Below are 23,937 nucleotides of genomic sequence, written 5' to 3'. Positions count from 1 at the left end.
GTCCCATAAACATCACAAATGGTCCTTTTGTTCGATTCATTCCGTCAATATATATCCAAAATGTCAATTTATTTGGCGCTTTTGATCCAGAAAAACACCGGTTCCAACTTGCGCAACGTGACTACAAAATATCTCAAAAGTTACCTGTAAACTTTGCCAATACATTTCAAACTACTTTTGTAATACAACTTTAGGTATTTTTTTATGTAAATAATCGAAAAATTGAAGACGGGATAATCTGTGTTCAATACAGGAGGAAAACAAACTGTAGCTAGCTTTCTGGTCATCTAACAGTACACTTCAATTGACCCTCGTTCAAGATGGCCGCATTACACAAAGGAATAACCTCAACCAATTTCTAAAGATAGTTGACATCCAGTGGAAGCGATAGGAACTGCAAGAAGGTCCCTTAGAAATCTGGATTCCCAATGAAACCCATTGAAAAGAGAGTGAGAATCTTTTATTTTCTATCCAAATGTACTAATAATATGCATATCTTACCTTCTGGGGATGAGTAGCAGGCAGTTGAATTTGGGCATGCATTTCATCCGGACGTGAAAATACTGCCCCCTGTCACCAAGAAGTTAAGAAGCTGCTAGGTACAGTTGACCACAAATATCAGTTGCCAAGCCACAAGTATTTCACTGAAGAAACCCTGCCAAAATGTCTGCCTCCAGACGTCTTACTTCCCCGATGATCATACGGGTGAAGTAATAGCCCAGGGTCTCAAATACTCTCTGGCATCGTGGAAGATGAGCAAAGACCGACAGATGTGCATGACAACTGACAGCGGGAGCAACATGATAAAAGCGTTGTGCTTGAACAACTGGATCCGCCTGCCTTGGGCACAGGCTTGACCTCGGTAAGTGTGACATTGGATAATTAAAGTGCATTCAAAAAATATATGTTCAGGCCAGCTGTAGTGTGTTAGTAGTTGTGTCATTCTGCCAATCTAACCACAGGCTGTTTTAATTATAACAACATTATCTAAATTAATACATTTTCAATCAAAATGATTATATAAATTACATATTCAAACAGCTAGTGGTCAAACATTCCTAAACCATAGAATAGACATGGAGAGACTTGTTTCTAGCACAGACTGAGCTCAGTCTACACACTCACCAGCTCATCACAGAGTCCCCAACCAGGTGGGGTTCAAGACAGAAGATGATAGAATGAATCCTGGAACAAGAAAAGGCCATAGCCCGTGTCTGGATTCAGAGAAGAAAAGCATGCACCTGGTGTCCAACTATCAGGAAATTGATGTGTTGGAGTCAGTGAACAAACCATGGGCCCATTACAGGAATTCACTGACACGCTGTCCGGGAAGAACTACAGTGGGGCAAAAAAGTATTTAGTCAGCCACCAATTGTGCAAGTTCTCCCACTTAAAAAGATGAGAGCGGCCTGTAATTTTCATCATAGGTACACTTCAACTATGACAGAAAAAATGAGGGGGAAAAAATCCAGAAAATCACATTGTAGGATTTTTATTGAATTTATTTGCAAATTATGGTGGAAAATAAGTATTTGGTCACCTACAAACAAGCAAGATTTCTCACTCTCACAGACCTGTAACTTCTTCTTTAAGAGGCTCCTCTGTCCTCCACTCGTTACCTGTATTAATGGCACCTGTTTGAACTTGTTATCAGTATAAAATACACTTGTCCACAACCTCAAACAGTCACATTCCAAACTCCACTATGGCCTAGACCAAAGAGCTGTCAAAGGACACCATAAACAAAATGGTAGACCTGCACCAGGCTGGGAAGACTGAATCTGCAATGGGTAAGCAGCTTGGTTTGAACCAACAATGCAGTTAAAAAAATGAATAAGAACAAGAAAGTAAAGGAACAAGTAATTAAAGAGCAGCAATAAAATAACAATAGCGAGACCATATACAGGGGGTATCGGTACAGAGTCAATGTGCGGGGACACCGGTCAATCGAGGTAATTAATAACTCTATTAATAATGGTTATTAAAGTGACTATGCATAGATAATAACAGAGAGTAGCGCAAAAGGGCTGGAGGTGGGGCAATGCAAATAGTCTGGGTAGCCATTTGATTAGATGTTCAGGAGTCTGTTTAGAAGCCGCATGGACCTAGATTTGGCGCTCTGGTACTGCTTGCCGTGCGGTAGCAGAGAGATCAGTCTATGACTTGGGGGGCTGGAGTCTTTGACAGTTTTTAGCGCCTTCCTCTGACACCACCTGGTATAGAGGTCCTGGATGAGAGGAAGCTTGGCCCCAGTGATGGAGGATCTGAGGACCCATGCCAAATCTTTTCAGTCTCCTGAGGGGGAATAGGTTTTGTCATGCCCTCTTCACAACTTTTCTTGGTGTGCTTGGACCATGTTAGTTTGTTGGTGATGTGGAAACCACATAATTCCACCACTCTTCTGCTTGAGGAAACCATGAACAAGGTCTAGCGAACCTACCGGTTCCAAGTGGAAAAAGCATCTACTTTTAATTTCATCCTCCGAATGTTGGTCATGATGAGGGATGGAATGTGGAAGATTAATGTCTATTTTGTGAGGTCAGGGGAACGGCACCTCAGTACCTCCAGGCTCTGATCAGGCCCTACACCCAAACAAGGGCACTGCGTTCATCCACCTCTGGCCTGCTCGCCTCCCTACCACTGAGGAAGTACAGTTCCCGCTCAGCCCAGTCAAAACTGTTCGCTGCTCTGGCCCCCCAATGGTGGAACAAACTCCCTCACGACGCCAGGACAGCGGAGTCAATCACCACCTTCCGGAGACACCTGAAACCCCACCTCTTTAAGGAATACCTAGGATAGGATAAAGTAATCCTTCTCACCCCCCCCCCCCCCCTTAAAAGATTTAGATGCACTATTGTAAAGTGGCTGCTCCACTGGATGTCATAAGGTGAATGCACCAATTTGTAAGTCGCTCTGGATAAGAGCGTCTGCTAAATGACTTAAATGTAATGTAAATGTCAATAAAAGTTGTATGAAGATGTTATAATGAAAACATTGTAACTTGAAGAGTTTTCATACAGTGTATATCATGTTCACATACTTTACGTTGTGTGGAAATTATCCAGGATAAAGACTATGTTTTTGTAATGATAAGATTGTGATTTTAGTTATGTAACGAGATCATAGTAAAATGTGATACCTTGCTTTAGCTACACCCCAGGGAACCCAGAGAGCATGTCAGCAAGATGTAAACACCCCCTTTCTATCTGAGGGTATAAAGCATTTGAGGTAATAATTAACATATCAGATTAGAATGACCACGAGCTGCAGCTGAGGTGTAAGATTAGTCGCGACCCCATAAATGCAATACGAGGTTGAAGAAGACAAAGTAACCTCTTAACAATCAATGCTACGGTTGAGTAGCTGTTCTAAATACTGTATCTAAGAAGGTGAATTTAAGCAGGACTATCTGGTTATTCTCTTCATATAAATGTTTGTCGAAATGGCTTTCATCACTACTCTGGGATCATCGACATTACTGATTAGCCGTCCTCAGGAGATCACTCTTCCAGTGGAAGTAAACAGAAAACTAAGGACAGTGTGACATATTGTGGACAATCAGAGACTTATGAAGGAGAAGGTCATCCAAAGACCAAGCCTCCGTTGAAACCTTATCCCCAAGCGAAACCCAGCAACAGAGATACCTGACGAAGATCTCCAACACAATTATACATTCATTACTTCTTACCTAAGAGCGACAGTTCGGGGCAAGGTATTAGGGCTAAACTAAGCGTAGTTTACAAATGTATCTAAGTGTTGCTTCACTTTCTCACTCTCTCTCTTTTTAAATCTCCATCTTGTGTAACACGTGTTTTATGTTGGTTTGCTAGGGACCTGTAGTCATGGTATTAAGTTTCTAATCAATAACGTATATGTGTATTTTATGTTATCATTTAGCTTGTTAATAAATAAATAATCAAATCAATTTGTGTGGTACGGAATGATCAGTGAGACTCGGTCACAATGGGACTGATATGAGGAAATAATAATTGATGACCTGTATGATATCTATATATTCTTGAGTTAATTCGGGAAACGGTAACCAATTAAGCAAACTTTTATTGTGGTGCCCCAAATTCCTAATGAGTTAATTATTACATGATTAATTTCATAGAGTAATAATTAAACGTAGAAGGTAATTATTAGAAGGTAATTATTCGATAAATAGTAGTCATTACATTTGTCGTGACTTGACTGTCATTAATGCAACCGCTGTATCAGATTTCAAAAACTTTACGTTGAAAGCAAACCATTCAGGTCGCGCCGAACGTCGGATGAAAAGTTCAAAAAGTTCCGTTACAGCCCGTAGAAACATGCCAAACTAAGTATGGATTTTTTTACATAAAACTTCATTAATGTTCCAACCTGACAATTCCTTTGTCTGTACAAATGAAGTGGAACGTAGCTACCTTTTCACGTGAGCGCGCCAGACCGAGGCAGTGGCACTCTGCCAGACCACTCACTCAACGAACCCTTATGAGCCCCTCCTTTAGAGTAGAATCCTCAAAACAGGTTCTAAATACCGTTGACATCTAGTGGAAGCCTTGGGAAGTGAAACATAACTAATATCCCACTGTATCTTCAATGGGGGCTGAGTTGAAAAACTACAAACCTCAGATTTCCCACTTCCTGGTTGGATTTTTTTCTCAGGTTTTCACCTGCCATATGAGTTCTGTTATACTCACATACATCATTCAAACATTGTTACAAACTTCAGTGTTTTCTATCCAATACTAATAATAATATGCATATATTAGCATCTGGGACAGAGTAGGAGGCAGTTCACTCTGGGCACGCTATTCATCCAAAAGTGAAAATGCTGCCCCCTATCCCAAAAAGGTTAAAGTTACAATGTTTCCATTATAACGTCTTCAATGATATCACCAAACAATAAATTATCCTCCCGACCATTCTTTGTGTAGAAATGTTATTTCATTATCCACTTTTGGATGTTGGAGTTTTGTAAAATCTCTCTGTTGTAACCCTCAGACATTACATTCTCCATACTGCAAAGGGCCAGAGAGAGACTTTTTACCACCGGTCATTAGTCATCAACCAGCCCAATTTCCCCCCCTCTTCCTCTCTGGTGAGAGAGGGGGTGCTGTCTTTGATCCTTGACCAGGAGGGAAAGTCATGGCACATTTAACGATAGTCACATCACAACAGAGTGTGAAAATCCTATACAAATTCCATTGTTGGGATAGATGCCACCTTATTATAATGTAATAAATCATCTTAATATTCTGGAAGAATGTGTAAAATGCTTAAGATTTTAGGGCAATTTTATTTGCAGTTTGTAAACCTAACATGAGGTACAGGAATTGCATTTACTGTCATGGGTCGCCAATAAAATATATCTGAAAGCTACGCCCCTAATAAGCAACACCTTCTGAAAAAAACCTTGAGAATTACATTAAAAAAGACACAGCTGCTAGGTCAACCCAGCATGAGAGTAAAACATATCCAACTGTTTCACCCATGTTTGTGTAATCCCAACAACTCAACATGTTGTTTTATTCACACAACCCAACTGGCTGGGTCAAAAAAACTCAGTGTGTGTTCTGTCCAATACTTACACAGCGATGGGTTACCAAATAACCCAAATTAGGTTGTTTTTAACCCAGCAATTTATAGTGTACATTTGCTTAATTTCTGGAAGGAGAGTTGACAGTCTAACCAGAAACCTAGGTATTTGTAGTTGTCCACATATTCAGAACAAGTCAGAACTGTCCAGAGTAATTATGCTAGTCGGCGGGCGGGTGAGGGCAATAAATCGGTTAAATAGCATGCATTTAGTTTTACTAGCATTTTAAAAGCAGTTGGAGGCCACGGAAGGAGTGTTGTATGGCATTGAAGCTTGTTTGGAGATTTGTTAACCCAGTGTCCAAAGAAGGGCCAGATGTATTTATTTATTATTTATTTATTTCACCTTTATTTAACCAGGTAGGCAAGTTGAGAACAAGTTCTCATTTACAATTGCGACCTGGCCAAGATAAAGCAAAGCAGTTCGACAGATACAACGACACAGAGTTACACATGGAGTAAAACAAACATACAGTCAATAATACAGTATAAACAAGTCTATATACAATGTGAGCAAATGAGGTGAGAAGGGAGGTAAAGGCAAAAAAGGCCATGGTGGCAAAGTAAATACAATATAGCAAGTAAAACGCTGGAATGGTAGTTTTGCAATGGAAGAATGTGCAAAATAGAAATAAAAATAATGGGGTGCAAAGGAGCTAAATTAATTAATTAATTAAATACAGTTAGGAAAGAGGTAGTTGTTTGGACTAAATTATAGGTGGGCTATGTACAGGTGCAGTAATCTATAAGATGCTCTGACAGTTGGTGCTTAAAGCTAGTGAGGGAGATAAGTGTTTCCAGTTTCAGAGATTTTTGTAGTTCGTTCCAGTCATTGGCAGCAGAGAACTGGCGGCCAAAGAAAGAATTGGTTTGGGGGTGACTAGAGAGATATACCTGCTGGAGCGTGTGCTACAGGTGGGAGATGCTATGGTGACCAGCGAGCTGAGATAAGGGGGGACTTTACCTAGCAGGGTCTTGTAGATGACATGGAGCCAGTGGGTTTGACGACGAGTATGAAGCGAGGGCCAGCCAACGAGAGCGTACAGGTCGCAATGGTGGGTAGTATATGGGGCTTTGGTGACAAAACGGATTGCACTGTGATAGACTGCATCCAATTTGTTGAGTAGGGTATTGGAGGCTATTTTGTAAATGACATCGCCAAAGTCGAGGATTGGTAGGATGGTCAGTTTTACAAGGGTATGTTTGGCAGCATGAGTGAAGGATGCTTTGTTGCGAAATAGGAAGCCAATTCTAGATTTAACTTTGGATTGGAGATGTTTGATATGGGTCTGGAAGGAGTGTTTACAGTCTAACCAGACACCTAAATATTTGTAGTTGTCCACGTATTCTAAGTGATGTTGGACAGGCGGGTAGGTGCAGGTAGCGATCGGTTGAAGAGCATGCATTTAGTTTTACTTGTATTTAAGAGCAATTGGAGGCCACGGAAGGAGAGTTGTATGGCATGTATACAGAATGGTGTCTTCTGCGTAGAGGTAGATCAGAGAATCAGCAGCAGCAAGAGCGACATAGTTGATATATACTGTACATAGAAAAGAGTCGGCCCGAGAATTTAACCCTGTAGCACCCACATACACTACCAGAGGTCCTGACAACAGGCCCTCCGATTTGACACATGGAACTCTATCTGAGAAGTAGTTGGTGAACCTGGCGAGGCAGTCATTAGAGAAACCAAGGCTATTGAGTCTGCCTATAAGAATGCGGTGATTGACAAAGTCGAAAGCCTTGGCCAGGTTGATGAAGACGGCTACCCAGTACTGTCTTTTATCGATGGCGGTTATGATATCATTTAGGACCTTGAGCGTGGCTGAGGTGCACCCATGACCAGCTCGGACACTAGATTGCATAGTGGAGATGGTACGGTGGGATTCGAAATGGTCGGTGATCTGTTTTTTAACTTGTTTGGGTCTAGATTGTCTCCCCCTTTGAAGACCGCGGCAGCTTTCCAATCTTTGGGGTTCTCAGATGATAGGAAAGAGAGGTTGAACAGGCTAGTAATAGGGGTTGCAACAATTTTGGCGGATAATTTTAGAAAGAGTGGGTCCAGATTGTCTAGCTGATTTGTAGGGATCCAGATTTTGCAGCTCTTTCAGAACATCAGCTGTCTGGATTTGGGTGAAGGAGAAGCGGGAGGGGGGGTTGGGCAAGTTGCTACAGGGGGTGCTGAGTTGTTACCCGGGGTAGGGGTAGCCAGGTGGAAAGCATGACCAGCCGTAGAAAAATGCATGATGAAATTATCTATTATCGTAGATTTATCTGTGGTGACAGTGATTCCTAGCCTCAGTGGGCAGCCGGAAGGAGGTGGTCTTATTCTCTATGGACTTTACAGTGTCCCAAAACTTTTTGGAATTAGTGCTACAGGATGCAAATTTCTGTTTGAAAATGCTAGTCTTAACTTTCCTAACTGACCGAGTATATGGCTTCCTGACTTCCCTGAAAAATTGCATATCGCGGGGCTAGTCGATGCTAATGCAGAACACAGGATGTTTTTGTGCTGGTCAAGGGCAGTCAAGTCTGGGGTGAACCAAGGGCTATATCTGTTCTTAGTTCTACATTTTTTGAATGGAGTATGTTTATGTAACACTTTTAATTCAGATGAGGTCACTGCATGTGTGTGGGTGGAACAAAAGGGCTATCTAAGGCATATTGGCCAGGGCTAGGGGCTCTACAGTGAAAAAGACAATGATCACTAATCAATACAGCAATAGACCAGGCGTATTGCCATTAGGGAGAGGCATGTGTAGCCGAGTGATCATAGGGTCCAATGAGCAGCACTAGATGAGTCAGGGAGCCAATTCTGTAGTCGCTGCTACGCTAGACAAGCTGGAGACAAGGCGATTCAGACAGCTAGTGGGCCGGGGCTAACAGTTGGGCATCCGGCGACGTCACAACGGAAGAGCCTGTTCAGACCACCTCGGACGGTTACGTTGGCAGACCAGTCGTGATGGATCGGCGGGGCTCCGTGTCGGCAGTAGAGGGTCCAGGCCAATTGGCAAAAGAGGTATTGTAGCCCAAGAATTGGCTGGTGGATCTCTTTGGCTAGCTGGGAGATGGGCCTAGCTCGAGGCTAGCTGGTGCTTGCTTCAGGACAGAGACATTAGCCTGGAGTAGCCACTTTGATAGCAGCTAGCTAGCTGCGATGATCTGGTGTAAAGGTTCAGAGCTTGCAGTAGGAATCCGGAGATCTGGTAGAGAAAAAGCAGTCCAATATGCTCTGGGTTGATATCGCGCTGTGCAGACTGGCGAAATAGCTCCCGTTTGTTCATCATGCTTGGCTGAGAAATCGACCCTAAAATGCTACAACTATAACGCCAAACTTTTTTCATAATTTGCTCCATAATATCGACAAAAACACGGCAAACGTTGTTTAGGATCCATCCTCAAGGTGTTTTTAACAAATATATTCGATAATATATCCGTCGAGGCAGTTGGTTTCTCATAAGAAGCCATTGGAAAAATGGCTACCTCAGTATTTTAGGTTTTCTGTGGGAGACACCATGTGACCACATGCCATATATGGTCCCTTACAGCCATTATTCAAGGGAAATGCCTAAAAAGACGTCACAACGCTGTAGACACCTTGGGGAAAACGTGGAAAAAGTAAGCTCGTTCGTAGCTCATTCGTAGCCATATAAGGAGTCATTGGCACGAGGCGATTTCAAAAAATGCGGCACTTCCTGGTTGGATTTTTATCTGGGTTTCGCCTGTAACATCAGTTCAGTGGCACTCACAGACAATATCTTTGCAGTTTTGGAAACGTCAGAGTGTCTTATTTCCAATGCTGTCAATTATATGCATAGTCGAGAATCTTTTTGTGACAAAATATCTTGTTTAAAACGGGAACGTTTTTCATCCAAAAATTAAAATAGCGCCCCCTAAATCCAACTGGTTAACTGACTACTAGCTAGTAGTTAGTTAGTTGGCTAGCTTCTGAAGGGGTTTCCAGTTCTAAAGTATAAAAATAGCAGATCCATACCACATTGGGTGAGGCGGGTGGCAGGAGAGTATATTCAGTCCGTAGATGGAAAGTGAGATGTAAATATATAAAATGAAAATATATATGAAATATTTACAGTATACAGTATATATAATACAGTATACTTGGGGCGGCAGGGTAGCCTAGTGGTTAGAGCGTTGGACTAGTACCCGGAAGGTTGCAAGCTCAAACCCCGAGCTGACATGGTACAAATCTGTCGTTAACTCACTGTTCCTAGGCCGTCATTGAAAATAAGAATTTGTTCTTAACTGACTTGCCTAGTTAAATAAAGGTAATAAAATAAAATAAATAAACAATACACGGATGGGACAAAACAAAGACACATATCCGACTGCAACGCCATCTTGGATTCTAAATAATCCAGTACCAAGGACCGACACATCCGGCTTCTTCACCTGGGAGATCGTTTTAGACCAGCCACCCGGACAGCTGATGAATCTGTGGGTTTGCACAAACTGTGCAAAACAGTCTCAGGGTAGCTCATCTGCGTGCTCGTCATCCTCACCTGACTCCAGTTTCGTGTCGTTACAGAGTTCAGTGTGCAAACGCTCACCATCAATGGCCACTGGCACATTGGAGAAGTGTGCTCTTCACGGAGGAGTCTCATTTTCAACTGTACTGGCAGATGGCAGACATCATGACAAATTTTATGGCAGATGGCAGACAGCGTGTAAGGCTTTGTGTGGGCGAGTGGTTTGCTGATGTCAACGTGATTTGAAATCAAATCAAATGTTATTTGTCACATACACATGGTTAGCAGATGTTAATGCGAGGGTAGCGAAATGCTTGTGCTTCTAGTTCCGACAATGCAGTAATAACCAACGAGGAATCTAACCTAACAATTCCACAACTACTACCTTATATACACAAGTATAAAGGGATAAAGAATATGTACATAAAGATATATGAATGAGTGATGGTACAGAATGGCATAGGCAAGATGCAGTAGATGGTATAGAGAAAAGTATATACATATGAGATGAGTAATGTAGGGTATATAAACATAAAGTGGCTAGTGATACATGTATTACATAAAGATGGTAAGATGCAGTAGATGATATAGAGTACAGAATATACATATACATATGAGATGAGTAATGTAGGGTATGTAAACATTATATTAAGTGGCATTGTTTAAAGTGGCTAGTGATACATCTTTACATCAATTTCCATACATGTCCATTATTAAAGTGGCTGGAGTTGAGTCAGTATGTTGGCAGCAGCCACTCAATGTTAGTGGTGGCTGTTTACCAGTCTGATGGCCTTGAGATAGAAGCTGTTTTTCAGTCTCTCAGTCCCTGCTTTGATGCACCTGTACTGACCTAGCCTTCTGGATGATAACGGGGTGAACAGGCAGTGGCTCGGGTGGTTGTTGTCCTTGATGATCTTTATGGCCTTCCTGTGACATCGGGTGGTGTAGGTGTCCTGGACGGCAGGTAGTTTGCCCCTGGTGATGCGTTGTGCAGACCTCACTACCCTCTGGAGAGCCTTACGGTTGTGGGCGGAGCAGTTGCCGTACCAGGCGGTGATACAGCCCGAAAGGATGCTCTCGATTGTGCATCTGTAGAAGTTTGTGAGTGCTTTTGGTGACAAGCCAAATTTCTTCAGCCTCCTGAGGTTGAAGAGGTGCTGCTGCGCCTTCTTCACAACGCTGTCTGTGTGGGTGGACCAATTCAGTTTGTCCGTGATGTGTACGCCGAGGAACTTACTACCCTCTCCACTACTGTCCCATCGATGTGGATAGGGGGGTGCTCCCTCTGAGTTTTCCTGAAGTCCACAATCATCTCCTTTGTTTTGTTGATGTTGAGTGTGAGGTTATTTTCCTGACACCACACTCCGAGGGCCCTCACCTCCTCCATGTAGGCCGTCTCGTCGTTGTTGGTAATCAAGCCTACCACTGTAGTGTTGTTAGCAAACTTGATGATTGAGTTGGAGGCGTGCATGGCCACGCAGTCGTGGGTGAACATGGAGTACAGTAGAGGGCTCAGAATGCACCCTTGTGGGGCCCCAGTGTTGAGGATCAGTGGAGTGGAGATGTTGTTACCTACCCTCACCACCTGGGGGCGGCCCGTCAGGAAGTCCAGTACCCAGGTGCACAGGGCGGAGACCCAGGGTCTCGATCTTGATGACGAGTTTGGAGGGTACTATGGTGTTAAATGCTGAGCTGTAGTCGATGAACAGCCATCTCACATAGGTATTCCTCTTGTCCAGATGGACTTATTGGGGCGGAAAGCAAATTGGAGTGGGTCTAGGGTGTCAGGTAGGGTGGAGGTGATATGCTCCTTGACTAGTCTCACCAAAGCAGTTCGTGATGACGGAAGTGAGTGCTACGGGGCAGTAGTCGTTCTTGGGAACAGGAACAATGGTGGCCCTCTTGAAGCATGTGGGAACAGCAGACTGGGACAAGGATTGATTGAATATGTCCGTAAACTCACCAGCCAGCTGGTCTGCGCATGCTCTGAGGACGAGGCTGGGGATGCCGTCTGGGCCTGCAGCCTTGCGAGGGTTAACACGTTTAAATGTTTTACTCACGTCGGCTGCAGTGAAGGAGAGCCCACAGGTTTTGGTAGCGGGTCGTGTCAGTGGCACTGTATTGTCCTCAAAGCGAGCAAAAAAGTTATTTAGTCTGTCTGGGAGCAAGACATCCTGGTCTGCGACGGGGCTGGTTTTCTTTTTGTAATCCGTGATTGACTGTTGACCCTGCCACATACCTCTTGTGTCTGAGCCGTTGAATTGTGACTCTACTTAGTCTCTATACTGACACTTAGCTTGTTTGATTGCCTTGCGGAGGGAATAGCTACACTAGCTGCCCCATTTCACAGGCCACACTCAACAGCCTGATCAACTCTATGCGAACGAGATGTTTCGCACAGCATGAGGCAAATGGTGGTCAAACCAGATACTGACTGGTTTTCTGATCCATGCTCCTACCTTTGAGGACAATAACCTAAAACATAAGGCCAAATATACACTGGAGTTGCTTACCAAGACTACATTGAATGTTCCTGAGTGGCCTAGTTACAGTTTTGCCTTAAATCGGTTTGATAATCTATGGCAAGACTTGAAAATGGCTGTCTTGCAATGATCAACAACCAACTTGATCAAGCTTGAAGAATTTTAAAGAATGTGCAAATATTGTACAATCTAGGTGTGCAAAGCTCTTAGAGGAGACTTACTCAGAAAGAGTCACAGCTGTAATCGCTGCCAAAGTTGATTCTAACATGTATTGACTCGGGTATGAATGCATATGTAAATTCGATATTTCTGTATTTCATTTTCAATAAATGTGCAACAAATGATAAAAACATGTTTTTACTTGGTCATTATGGGGTATTGTGTATAGATAAGGGAGTACAAAAAGCAAATCCAGTCTGTAACAACAAAATGTGGAATAAGTCAAGGGGTATGAATACTTTCTGAAGGCACTATGTTTTTAATTTTGTTTATTTATAGGGGACAATGCACATTAATCAACATCAATTTTACAATAATTCAACATCCATGTACATGTGCCTGGGGTTATCCAAAAGCACATTTTCACCTGTAGTACCTGGGCAGGTAAGGACCTTTACACAGCCACTATACAAAATACAAATACATTACATCAAATAATATATAATTCTAACAACAACACTATCATTGTCACGGCAGATTTCCTCCTCTTCCTCTGAATAGGTGAAACAAGGATCGGACCAATATTCAGCGTGGTAGGGGTCCATGTTTTAATAGGGAAAACTGAACATGAACTGTCGTGGAAATTTCCTTAATTACCAAATGATGAGAGAGCAAATCACACGAGTCAGAGTTATGCTTAATCTTCACCTTTAATAATAATTAAGCTTTTGCAATAGCATTTTGACTTTCAACATTTCAGTATCTCTAATGAAAAGTTGAGAGTCCTTACACAATGGCAAATGGGATCCTTTATAGCAAAGATCCACCCCCTCCTAGACGACATGACAAAACACAGGTCTTAGGAACTTACAGGGAGAGAAAAAACCTTACTTCAGAGAGAATATCCCCTAGTCAGACAGAGTGGGCTATAAATTATCGTTCAGTTTGGTCTCCTAAACAAAGCTCTTATCTCGTCCTTGGTACAAAATGGTACCAAGACATTACCCCCACCCTATGATATATACAAATTGTAATTTATTTAGAAACAATTCTAAATACAACCAAACAGAGGACAAACTCACGGAGAGGAGAGTGAACCTATAGGTCAACAAAGAGGGAGCATAGAATGATTCCAGACACTGTCACCCTTCTTTCCCCGATGAGAAAAGTAGGGAGTCACTGCCACACCGAAAAGATACGTTTACACATGATGACCCCTTGACCTCTCCCCTCTCCTGTGGCCCATGCAACTTAGTCCTGACATAGAACAGATAACTGCCAATGGCCACCACTATAGTACAACAAAATACATTCTTATGAGAAATAACTCATAAGCATATCATGAAAATAACACATCTTATCTATGTTACTCAACCAATTCCACAACATTCCCCTCTCAAGGGACTCAGTCACTTCTGAAGAATCAGAATAGTAACATGGCACCTTACTAACAGCAGAGTATATAATACAATTAAAAAATCCATAATTAAAATTTAAAGATAATAAAGAATCAAATCCCTTCAATGTAAGTATTCACCCGTCAGAAACTGAGTTTACAATGTTTATACCATAACAGACTTGCACCTGTTTAAACATATAGAATAATACATTTGTTGAGTAAAAATAAAAAAACATAAATGCTCCCAAAATTACAAGATAACCTAAACACAGGCATCATTACAACCTAAACACAGGCATCGTTACAACCTATAGGACAGTCATCCCTCTAAGTACTCATGCTTAGAATTGGATTCCCCACTATCAGAGATATAGTCAGGAATAGGGAATGGGTCAGGGAAATCATTCATATACAGTGAACCCTCTCTCTACACTGTCCAGTGAGAATATTTCACTGTGTTCACCTGATTGTTGTCCATCAATCTCAGATTCCTCATCTACACCTACTTCATTTGCAAGCAAGGGCATAGTAAGAACAACATCAACCACTTTATTAAACAATTTCTTCACACAAATTATAATTAGCAACAGAGCAATCAGTAATATTAGACCATAGATTAACCAGTGGAAAATGGTCGCAGCCCAAGCACCAAACACTGACTGAACCCATCCTAACGGATTCCAGTTGATGTCAGGCTGGTGTTCCCTTTCGAGAACACCCCTAAGCTCTTTCAAATGTTCCACTACAATAGTCAAATTGTCATCTCCCTGGGGTATAAATGTACAAAAGTGATCTCCTATAATTTGACACACTCCTCCTTCACGTGCTAGCAACATGTCAAGTGCCACCCTATTTTGTGTTGCCATGAGTTGAGTGGCTTGTAATTCTGGTCTTATCATAGAAAACCCTGCAGTGGTCAAATTTACCAGGGATTCCAAATGATATCCTAGCCTATCCAACTCATGTGCATTCTCCGATGCCCCATACCAGGGGATTAAACCACGCCAGAACTTTTCCAATTTCGAGGATTGTCGAGAGTCACTAGGGACATTATTGTATTGCGAGATGTCCCTCTTAATTAGTCTTAACCTGCTTGGAATAGAGGAATTAGTTTTATGCATTACCACAAGGGAGATGTTTAGTTTACCAAAAACACAGCACCCTGTCCAATTTGTGGGTAGGTAGAGATAAGCTTTATCCCCACAAATCCAATAATGATCAGTAAATGTTGCCGAGCCAAATTGATGAGGAGAACGACTGTCAGTTTCAGCATCAATAATGGTGTGTCCCACCCTCAGTCTAATGGGGTATCCAGAGCTGCATGTTCCCTTCTTCCAGCTACATCCTATTGGGAAAACACTATAATTGACACATGTTGACATTCCCAGATAGGATTCATTCAATTGTGGTATGGAAATATTGCTTGGATTGTGACAATGACAGGTCCTAAATGGGGTTCGCCGGGGTTGGACTTTAATAGGTTCTGGTACACGGGATCTAGGTTCTAAGATTATTCTACTACACCAATGTGAACAATCAAATCCCCCCCGTAAATCTTTTGTTGATGACAAATGACCATTAATGCATTTATCCCTCAGTGTTCTACCTAGTGAAGGTTGACCCCATGTGTTCTCATTTGACAAGAGCGCCTCTAGTGCACATAGTGTCTTTAATGCTGAACTCTACTGAATACTGTAAAAATGGGGAGATCGCTGAATGTGGAAACAAGCTACATACATAACAGGAGGTATTTCCTAACATCAGTTCAGTCTTTACTGTATAGTTAAGCAGTGACCACCAAGTGTTTCCCTCGTGATTCCTACTGTGATGCTCATCCAGTGGATGCATTGACCTTCTTCTTCTTTCGATATGGGAGCGGCTATTGTTTGCTGGACTCCTGTCCTGAGCCTGCCGTTGGCTCGAGCTGGAGTGGCTGTTATTTAAGTCCCGCAGTGGGACTGAACGGTTATCAGTCGAGTCCGTACCATGTTGTCTTTCCAGGACCGGTTGTCCTTGAGTCACTGTCCATATGGCAACTGTAATGAGAATGCTCAAGACCAGAGCAAGAAACATGATGCGTAGAGTCTGGGCCTGATCTTCCCATCTAGTCGGTGACTTCCGGCGTCTCTGGTCCTTTATCCTCAGGGTCTGGTGGGCAGTATGGCACCTTCCTGCAGTGATTGGCGTGGATCCAAGTAGACCTCTCAGCTACGTGAACAGCAGTAGGGGTAATCAGCATCACCTGGTATGGTCCAGTCCACCTCTGCTGGTTCCAATGCTTTCGTCTCAGGTCTTTCACCACCACCCAGTCACCTGGTTGCAGTTTGTGCAGGATCCCCACCAGTGGCTGGGGTAGAGCCGCTTTCACCCTGGGGAAAATAGCCTTCAGAACATTGTTTAGAGCAATACAATAACTTACCATGTCATCGTCGCAGCCCATCAGTGTCAGCTTGTTCTGTGGGAAAGGAGAATTAATCATCCTCATTGGTCTACCTGTCAGAACCTCATGAGGAGCCATTCCAGTGGTTCTGTGGGGCCTCTCTCGCATGTACATCAGCGCCAGGGGGATCACAGTGACCCAAGAAAGCCCCGTCTCTGCCATAAGCTTCACCATCTTAGATTTCAGCGTTTGATTAACGCGTTCAATTAAACCTCCGGATTGCGGCCTATAGCTACAATGGGTCCTGAGGTCTATCTGCAGACTCTCAGACAAGTTCTGTATCACCAGGTTTACAAAGTGGGAGCCATTGTCGCTGGTTAATTTAGATGGTAACCCCCACCTTGGGATGATCTCCCTAAGGAGATTCTTGGCTACTGCCATAGCAGTGGAATGTCGACATGGGAATGCCTCTACCCACTTGGAGAAGGCATCCACTATCACCAGACAATATTTGTAACCTTGCCAAGGAGAGAGTTCAATCAAATCCATCATTATGTGTTCAAATGGTCCTTCAGGGGTTGGATGAGCCGACAGTGGCATGGGAATACCTCTTCCCATGTTGTTAGTCATACAAATCACACATTTTGCACAAAATTGTTCAGCAAACACAGAAAACCCAGGTGCAAACCAAAATGTATTTACAAAATCAACAACTCCCCCCTTTGACACATGATCTCTTCCATGTGACAACTTAGCTAAGTAGGGGAAACATGAACGTGGTAAGACTGGTAGCCCAGCCGGGCCCAGCCAGAGTTTCTGCACCTGGTCATATGTACATAGTCGTTTCCACTTTCTCAACTCAACAGGACCTACAGAGGATTGTAAGTCAGAGATATCAGTGGGAGAGAAGAGGTTACTATCAGGAACTAAAACCATCTGTAACACAGGGGCCTCCAAGGAGACAGCTGCTGCCTTAGCTGCCAAGTCAGCCATAGCATTACCTTTGGAGACAGGGTCGGAAGAGTTAGCATGAGCAAGGCACTTACAAACAGCAATTTCAGAAGGGAGCAAAATAGCTTTTAGCAAGTTATCAACAAGTTTTGAATGAGAGATCGCCTTACCAGAGGAGGTCAGGAAGCCGTGCTGTTTCCGCAGAGTACCAAAATCATGTACCACACCAAAGGCATATCTGCTATCTGTATAGATTGTAGCAGACTGGCCTTTAGCTAATATGCAAGCTCTAGTGAGTGCAAAGAGTTCTGCTGCTTGAGCAGAAAGGTGGGAGGGTAATTTAGCACTTTCCAGTATGGTTGAGGCAGTAGTAACCGCATACGCAACCAATGGTTCTCCTTTCTCAGAACGCTGAGCAGAGCCATCTACAAACAGTTCCAAATGTGCATTTTGCAAAGGGACGTCAGTTAAATCCGACCTTGGTTTAGAGACAAGCTCCAACAGTTCAGCACAGTCGTGAGGCTCTCCATCATCCTCGGTGGGCAACAAAGTAGCAGGATTTAACACAGTGCACCTCTTCAGGGTCACATGACACATTGTCAGAAGAACATTCTGATAATGGAGCAGTCGAGCTGGTTTTAGATGGGCCGTCTTTGCCTGTGAAATAAGAGCATGTACAGCATGAGGAACGTGTACAGTGAGTTCACACATGGCAACAATGTCTGCACAAGCCAACACAGCTTCAGTAGCAGCAGCCACAGCTCTCAAACAACAAACCAGACCTCTGGCCACACTGTCCAGCTGTTTGGAATAATACCCAACTGGGCGCTGCTTTCCTCCATGTTCCTGTGTTAAAACAGATGACATAAAACCATTTTTCTCACAAACAAAAAGGTTAAAAGGTTTAGAATGGTCAGGGAGCCCCAAACAGGGAGAAGTAGTCATGCGTTGTTTCAGTTTGGTCAGAGCAGTCAGTCCCTCTGGTGTCCACTTAATTTTGCCACTCATAGTCAGGTAACCACGCCCTACAATACCCTGCCATACCAGTCAATGACATCATGTGTCGTTTAGTAACCGGCTGTGGGACAGAGAGAATAGCCTGTATCCTCTCCTTACCCAGCTGCCTGCCATTGGGAGAGATGTCATGACCCAAATACCTCACTGCCTGTGAAACCAACTGTAACTTCTTCATTGAAACTTTGTGGCCATTCTCAGTGAGAAATATCAACAGAGCCCGAGTATCAGTTTCACAAGTTTCCACTGAGCTGGAGCACAACAACAAATCATCCACATACTGAATCAGAGTGCTGCCCTCAGGGGGTATAAGACCCTCCAGATTTTGTGCTAAAGCCGCTGAAAAAATTGCGGCGGAATCCACATAACCCATTGGAGCGACGGTCCAAGTAAAACGCTTCCCTAGAAACGTGAAAGCAAACCAGAACTGAGATTCTGGTGCCACTGGAATACTGAAAAATGCATTTGTGAAATCAATCACAGAGAACCACTCTGCTGTGGGTGGTACCGCCCCCAACAGTGTAGTAACATTAGGAACCACCGGGGCACGGGCAAAAACTGCATCGTTCACAGGCCTTAAGTCCTGGACAAATCTCCAATCACCTGAAGGTTTTCTAACAGGCAAGATAGGGGTGTTACAGGGTGATTCTTGACAGGGAATTAAAGCACCATTAGCTAACAAGGATGCATGAACAGGTGTAATACCTGCTATTGCCTCCTTACTGAGTGGATACTGTGCTCTAGACGGGCGCCTGGTATCTTTAGGAGTGACTACCATTGGCTCAGCTCCCTTTATTCTCCCAAAATCATACTTGTCCCTTGCCCATAGGCATTCAGGGACCCCTCTCAGGAGGGGTGAGTCTTCACTCAACAACATGACATTGGTAGAAAAAGAAACCTGATCAACACCATGCACACCCCTCTCAGTTGGTGTTCCCCAACTGAGTGGGTAACAACTTGTCAGTGTGCTGGGTGAATAAGTTGACCCATCAGGGTGCATCTCCCAGTCTGTAGCATCAACCAAGCATTTCATCCAAATTCCAGTATCCACCCATTCTACTCCGTCTGATTTTGCCAGGGACACATGTGGTGCGCTATCCTTAAACAGGTAGAGCTCTTTCTGTGCAGGGGTTAGATTAACCCCTAAAGCACAGAAATCACTGCTACAGTATATACCCTCACACTGCACTGACTCATTCTGTAATGTATCACACAGCCATTGTTTCTCATAATGGAGATCTCTTGTCAATGGTGAAAAATGGGAGGTGCAATGTAAGCCTGCTTCAGACATGAAACTGCCCTCGTGGCCCCAATGGGTTTTGGCCATTGAGAAAACACGAGCAATATTGGGCACCTCATCATCAACATCCCATGCATAATACCAGTCACAACACTCAGACATTAACATCAATTGCTCCCCCTCTTCCTCCTCTTCCTCATGAATAACAGTTAAACCGGTTCGGCCACATGTTATGTTGATGCCCAGTTTACACAGGAGGTCCCTGCCCATCAGATTGACAGGATAGTGGTCAGAGTAGAGAAATTGATGTTGACCCTTCTCTTCACAAAAGGAGACAGGCAGAGGCATAGTTACCTGCTCTCTGAGTGGGAGGCCTGAAGCCCCTATAGTTTTGACTATTTCATTAGACATGGGAGGTTTTATCATAGCCTTGCAGTTAATGACAGACATAGCAGCCCCAGTATCAACAAGAAATATTAATGACTCACCATTGACGCAAGCCTCCACTGTTGCCTCTACTCTCGGAAGGGTGTGACACTTTAAAAACAAATGCTCTTGTTGCTCTGAGGATTTTAGCACAACTGTCCCTGTCTTCTCATCATGTCAATACTCCTCCTCCTGTCCCTGTCCTGGATTGTACAGGGTTGTCTGTGCCGGCGGCCCCGTCTGCCAGGCTCCAGTTTGTCCTTTGCATGGAGGGACTCCTTGTGGTCCCCACTGTTGCTGGACCCCGTGAGGTGGCTGCCACGGCTGTTGTTGGAATGGGGCTGTCCATGCATGTGCTCCTTTTCCTCCTCTTCTTGCCCCCTCCTCTCGGACCCCTCTTCTCGGTCCGCCCCTGTCTTTGTTCCTCTGTGGATTCGTTGGCTCGGAGCAGTCAGCAGCAAAATGACCCGGCATCCCACAGTTGTAGCACCTGCGCACTCCACCCCCTCGTCCTGTCCCTGCTGGGGCTGCTCCCTTGTAAAACGTCATCTGGGCAGCCTGTAGTTTCTGTGTCTTTACTTATTCTTCGTTTATTTTTTCTTCCTTCTGTGTACTCTGTTGTCTCTCAGCATGCTTGCAGTGCTGTACCACCGTTGCTAATGGCTCAGTCTCCCAACTGATGCAGGTAGTCCTCACAGCTTTCTCCAGGCCCGGTGTCAGACCCCTCACTAGGGCGTCTTTCAGCAGATCCCCATATGCGTGTTCTTTTGGTCTGATACCGCTGTGTAGCCTGAAACAGGTCTCAAGTCTCTTTCTGAAAGCCTCCAGGCCCTCATCTTTCTTCATAGTGCATTCTCTGATAGCAGTCCAGTCAGTCTTAGTTGGATACATCTCCACAATCCTGGCCAGCAGCGCCGTTATCTGGTCCTGATATGCGCCATTCTCAGCCCACAGGTAGTTGCAATCAAACTGTCCCTGTACATCCGCCCACCTGAGTCCCAGTTTCTTTTTACAGATATGGGTTATCTCAGCAGCAGATGGTTTGTACTGACCCATTAATACCTTCATCTCTGCTGAATATTTCACAGCGTCCTTACTTGGGTCTGGTAGGTCCTCTACAATGTCTTTGATTTCATCATGTCTCCACGTCCTCCGGACATACACAATGGGGTTCCATGCTGCGGCGGCAGCAGCATTAGCATCATCAGGTTGAGGCTGAGGGTTAGGACAGGCCATCAGAGGGTATTGATGATACATGTCTGATGCTGGGTCGTATTGGAAGGGGGTAGAGACACGCCTCTCCGTCCTGGTCCGTAGACGGTCCTTCAACGGGGGAGTCAGCTGGGGTGCCCCTCCGTCCTCACTTACCTCACTGGAGCTGAGTGGAGGAGCCTTGAGAAAAGGATTGTTGATCTTTTTTACCCTTCTGGCGTGCTCCCCCCACTGCGCCTCCAGTGAGACTGGCCGGAGTCACTCCAGACCCTGTCAGGACTTCAGCCAGGCTCCGTGCCAGACGATCAATCACCGTGGTGTTGGGAGAGACAGGGGGTGGGGTTGCAGGTTGCAGTAGTCTTGCATCCAGCGGATCAGCAGGAGGCGCCTGAGGAGGAGGGAGGTCCGGCAACACTGGGTAGAGAGTTTGAGGAGTAAAGTAGGGAGGGGAACAATCTCCGTCATCATCATCCTTCCTATTCCTTCTCACTGTTTCATCTTTCCCCTTCTTTTCTCCTTCCTCAGTCTGAACTACCATATTCTGACAGGGTTTTCCCCGAAATGTGTCCTGTCTTTTCTTCCGTTTGTCAGCTTCCCTTTCCCATTTCCTGAATTTCACCCAGTCAATTTGATCCTTTTTTCCTAGTTTACCTTCCTTCTCTACCAATCTCTGTCTTATCTCATCTAACAGCGTCACACTTAGTGTCCCTGTCAAAGGAAAACCACCCTCTCTATGCCATAGAAGTACCTGTTCCAGAATATCCCTACCCCATTTATCTACCATAACCTTCAAGGCTCCAGTAGGAGGGTCCGGAATGCCTGGTTCTTTGCACTCGCGCACGCCCATGGCTTCTTAGTCTCTGTCTCTCTGTCACACACACACACACACACACACACACACACACACACAAAAAATACAACAGGAATTCCTTAAGTACTTCACACAGAATTTTACTGATCACCCACACAGGACATCAGAACATAAAAAGGTAACCCACACAGAGTCTACCTACCGCGCCCACACAGAACACTCCTACACAGTACTCACACAGAGTAACCCATGGCATACCTGGCTAGCACATTTATAATAATTGGAATTCACCACCTCTGAGAGTCACTTAGACAATCACACAGATACACAGAATGAGGTCCTTCTTCCACTAGGGCTTCACCAAGCTCTAAGTCCTATCCAACTCAAACTTCAAATGTGGTTTGCTCATCTCACCTCTTTTTTTTTTTTTTTTTACTATGTTCGGGATGTGGTATCCACTCGGCTCGCTGCCTCTCCGATCTTAGGTTGGTCCATCTGCTCTGTTCTCGAAGTGTGGTCTCCCTGAGATCCCGAGTTTGAGGGATCCCTTGTGCACGATTACCTAGGTCGTCAGGAGCGTTCACCGAGTGAAGATTCACATCCCATCCCCGTCGCCAAATGTCGTGGAAATTTCCTTAATTACCAAATGATGAGAGAGCAAATCACACGAGTCAGAGTTATGCTTAATCTTCACCTTTAATAATAATTAAGCTTTTGCAATAGCATTTTGACTTTCAACATTTCAGTATCTCTAATGAAAAGTTGAGAGTCCTTACACAATGGCAAATGGGATCCTTTATAGCAAAGGTCCACCCCCTCCTAGACGACATGACAAAACACAGGTCTTAGGAACTTACAGGGAGAGAAAAAAACCTTACTTCAGAGAGAATATCCCCTAGTCAGACAGAGTGGGCTATAAATTATCGTTCAGTTTGGTCTCCTAAACAAAGCTCTTATCTCGTCCTTGGTACAAAATGGTACCAAGACATTACCCCCACCCTATGATATATACAAATTGTAATTTATTTAGAAACAATTCTAAATACAACCAAACAGAGGACAAACTCACGGAGAGGAGAGTGACCCTATAGGTCAACAAAGAGGGAGCATAGAATGATTCCAGACACTGTCACCCTTCTTTCCCCGATGAGAAAAGTAGGGAGTCACTGCCACACCGAAAAGATACGTTTACACATGATGACCCCTTGACCTCTCCCCTCTCCTGTGGCCCATGCAACTTAGTCCTGACATAGAACAGATAACTGCCAATGGCCACCACTATAGTACAACAAAATACATTCTTATGAGAAATAACTCATAAGCATATCATGAAAATAACACATCTTATCTATGTTACTCAACTAATTCTGATAATTCCACAACAGAACACAAATACAAAATGAACTAGCAACGATTCAGTCCCGTGTGGCACAGACACAGGAAACAATCACCTACAAAATACCCAAAGAACATGGCTGCCTAAATATGGTTCCCAATCAGAGACAACGATAAACACCTGCCTCTAAATGAGAACCAATCTAGGCAACCATAGACTTACATAAACACCTAGACTAGGGAACACCCCATAAACATACAAAACCCCTAGACCAGACAAACACATAAATCACCCATGTCACAACCTGACCTAACCAAAATAATAAAGAAAACAAAGATAACTAAGGCCAGGGCGTGACAATCATCAACTGTAATTTTACATATGAGGAACCACAGGACTTGTGTACAGGTCTGGATAGATTTTAGCCATGTTTTCAATATCAATAAAAAAATCCCA

At 43.9% G+C, this 23,937-nt stretch overlaps 1 protein-coding gene and 1 long non-coding RNA gene across 2 annotated transcripts in view; one reads left to right on the top strand and one right to left on the bottom strand.

Moving 5' to 3' along the window:
- Window positions 1-23,937, top strand: part of ptger3 (prostaglandin E receptor 3 (subtype EP3)) — a 34,021-nt gene that overhangs the window by 4,055 nt on the left and 6,029 nt on the right. The gene's annotated exons all lie outside the window — the stretch shown is intronic.
- On the bottom strand, window positions 13,404-23,523 carry LOC135574693 (uncharacterized). The gene is made up of 2 exons (XR_010465569.1): window positions 22,103-23,523; window positions 13,404-21,748 (listed from the first exon to the last, which is right to left on the bottom strand). It is a non-coding gene; the product is annotated as an uncharacterized LOC135574693 (long non-coding RNA).

Source organism: Oncorhynchus nerka, linkage group LG13 (assembly GCF_034236695.1).
Source record: "Oncorhynchus nerka isolate Pitt River linkage group LG13, Oner_Uvic_2.0, whole genome shotgun sequence".
Classification (NCBI taxonomy): domain Eukaryota; kingdom Metazoa; phylum Chordata; class Actinopteri; order Salmoniformes; family Salmonidae; genus Oncorhynchus; species Oncorhynchus nerka.
Note: the sequence above shows the minus strand (reverse complement) of the source record. Positions and strands in the feature narration are given on the sequence as shown.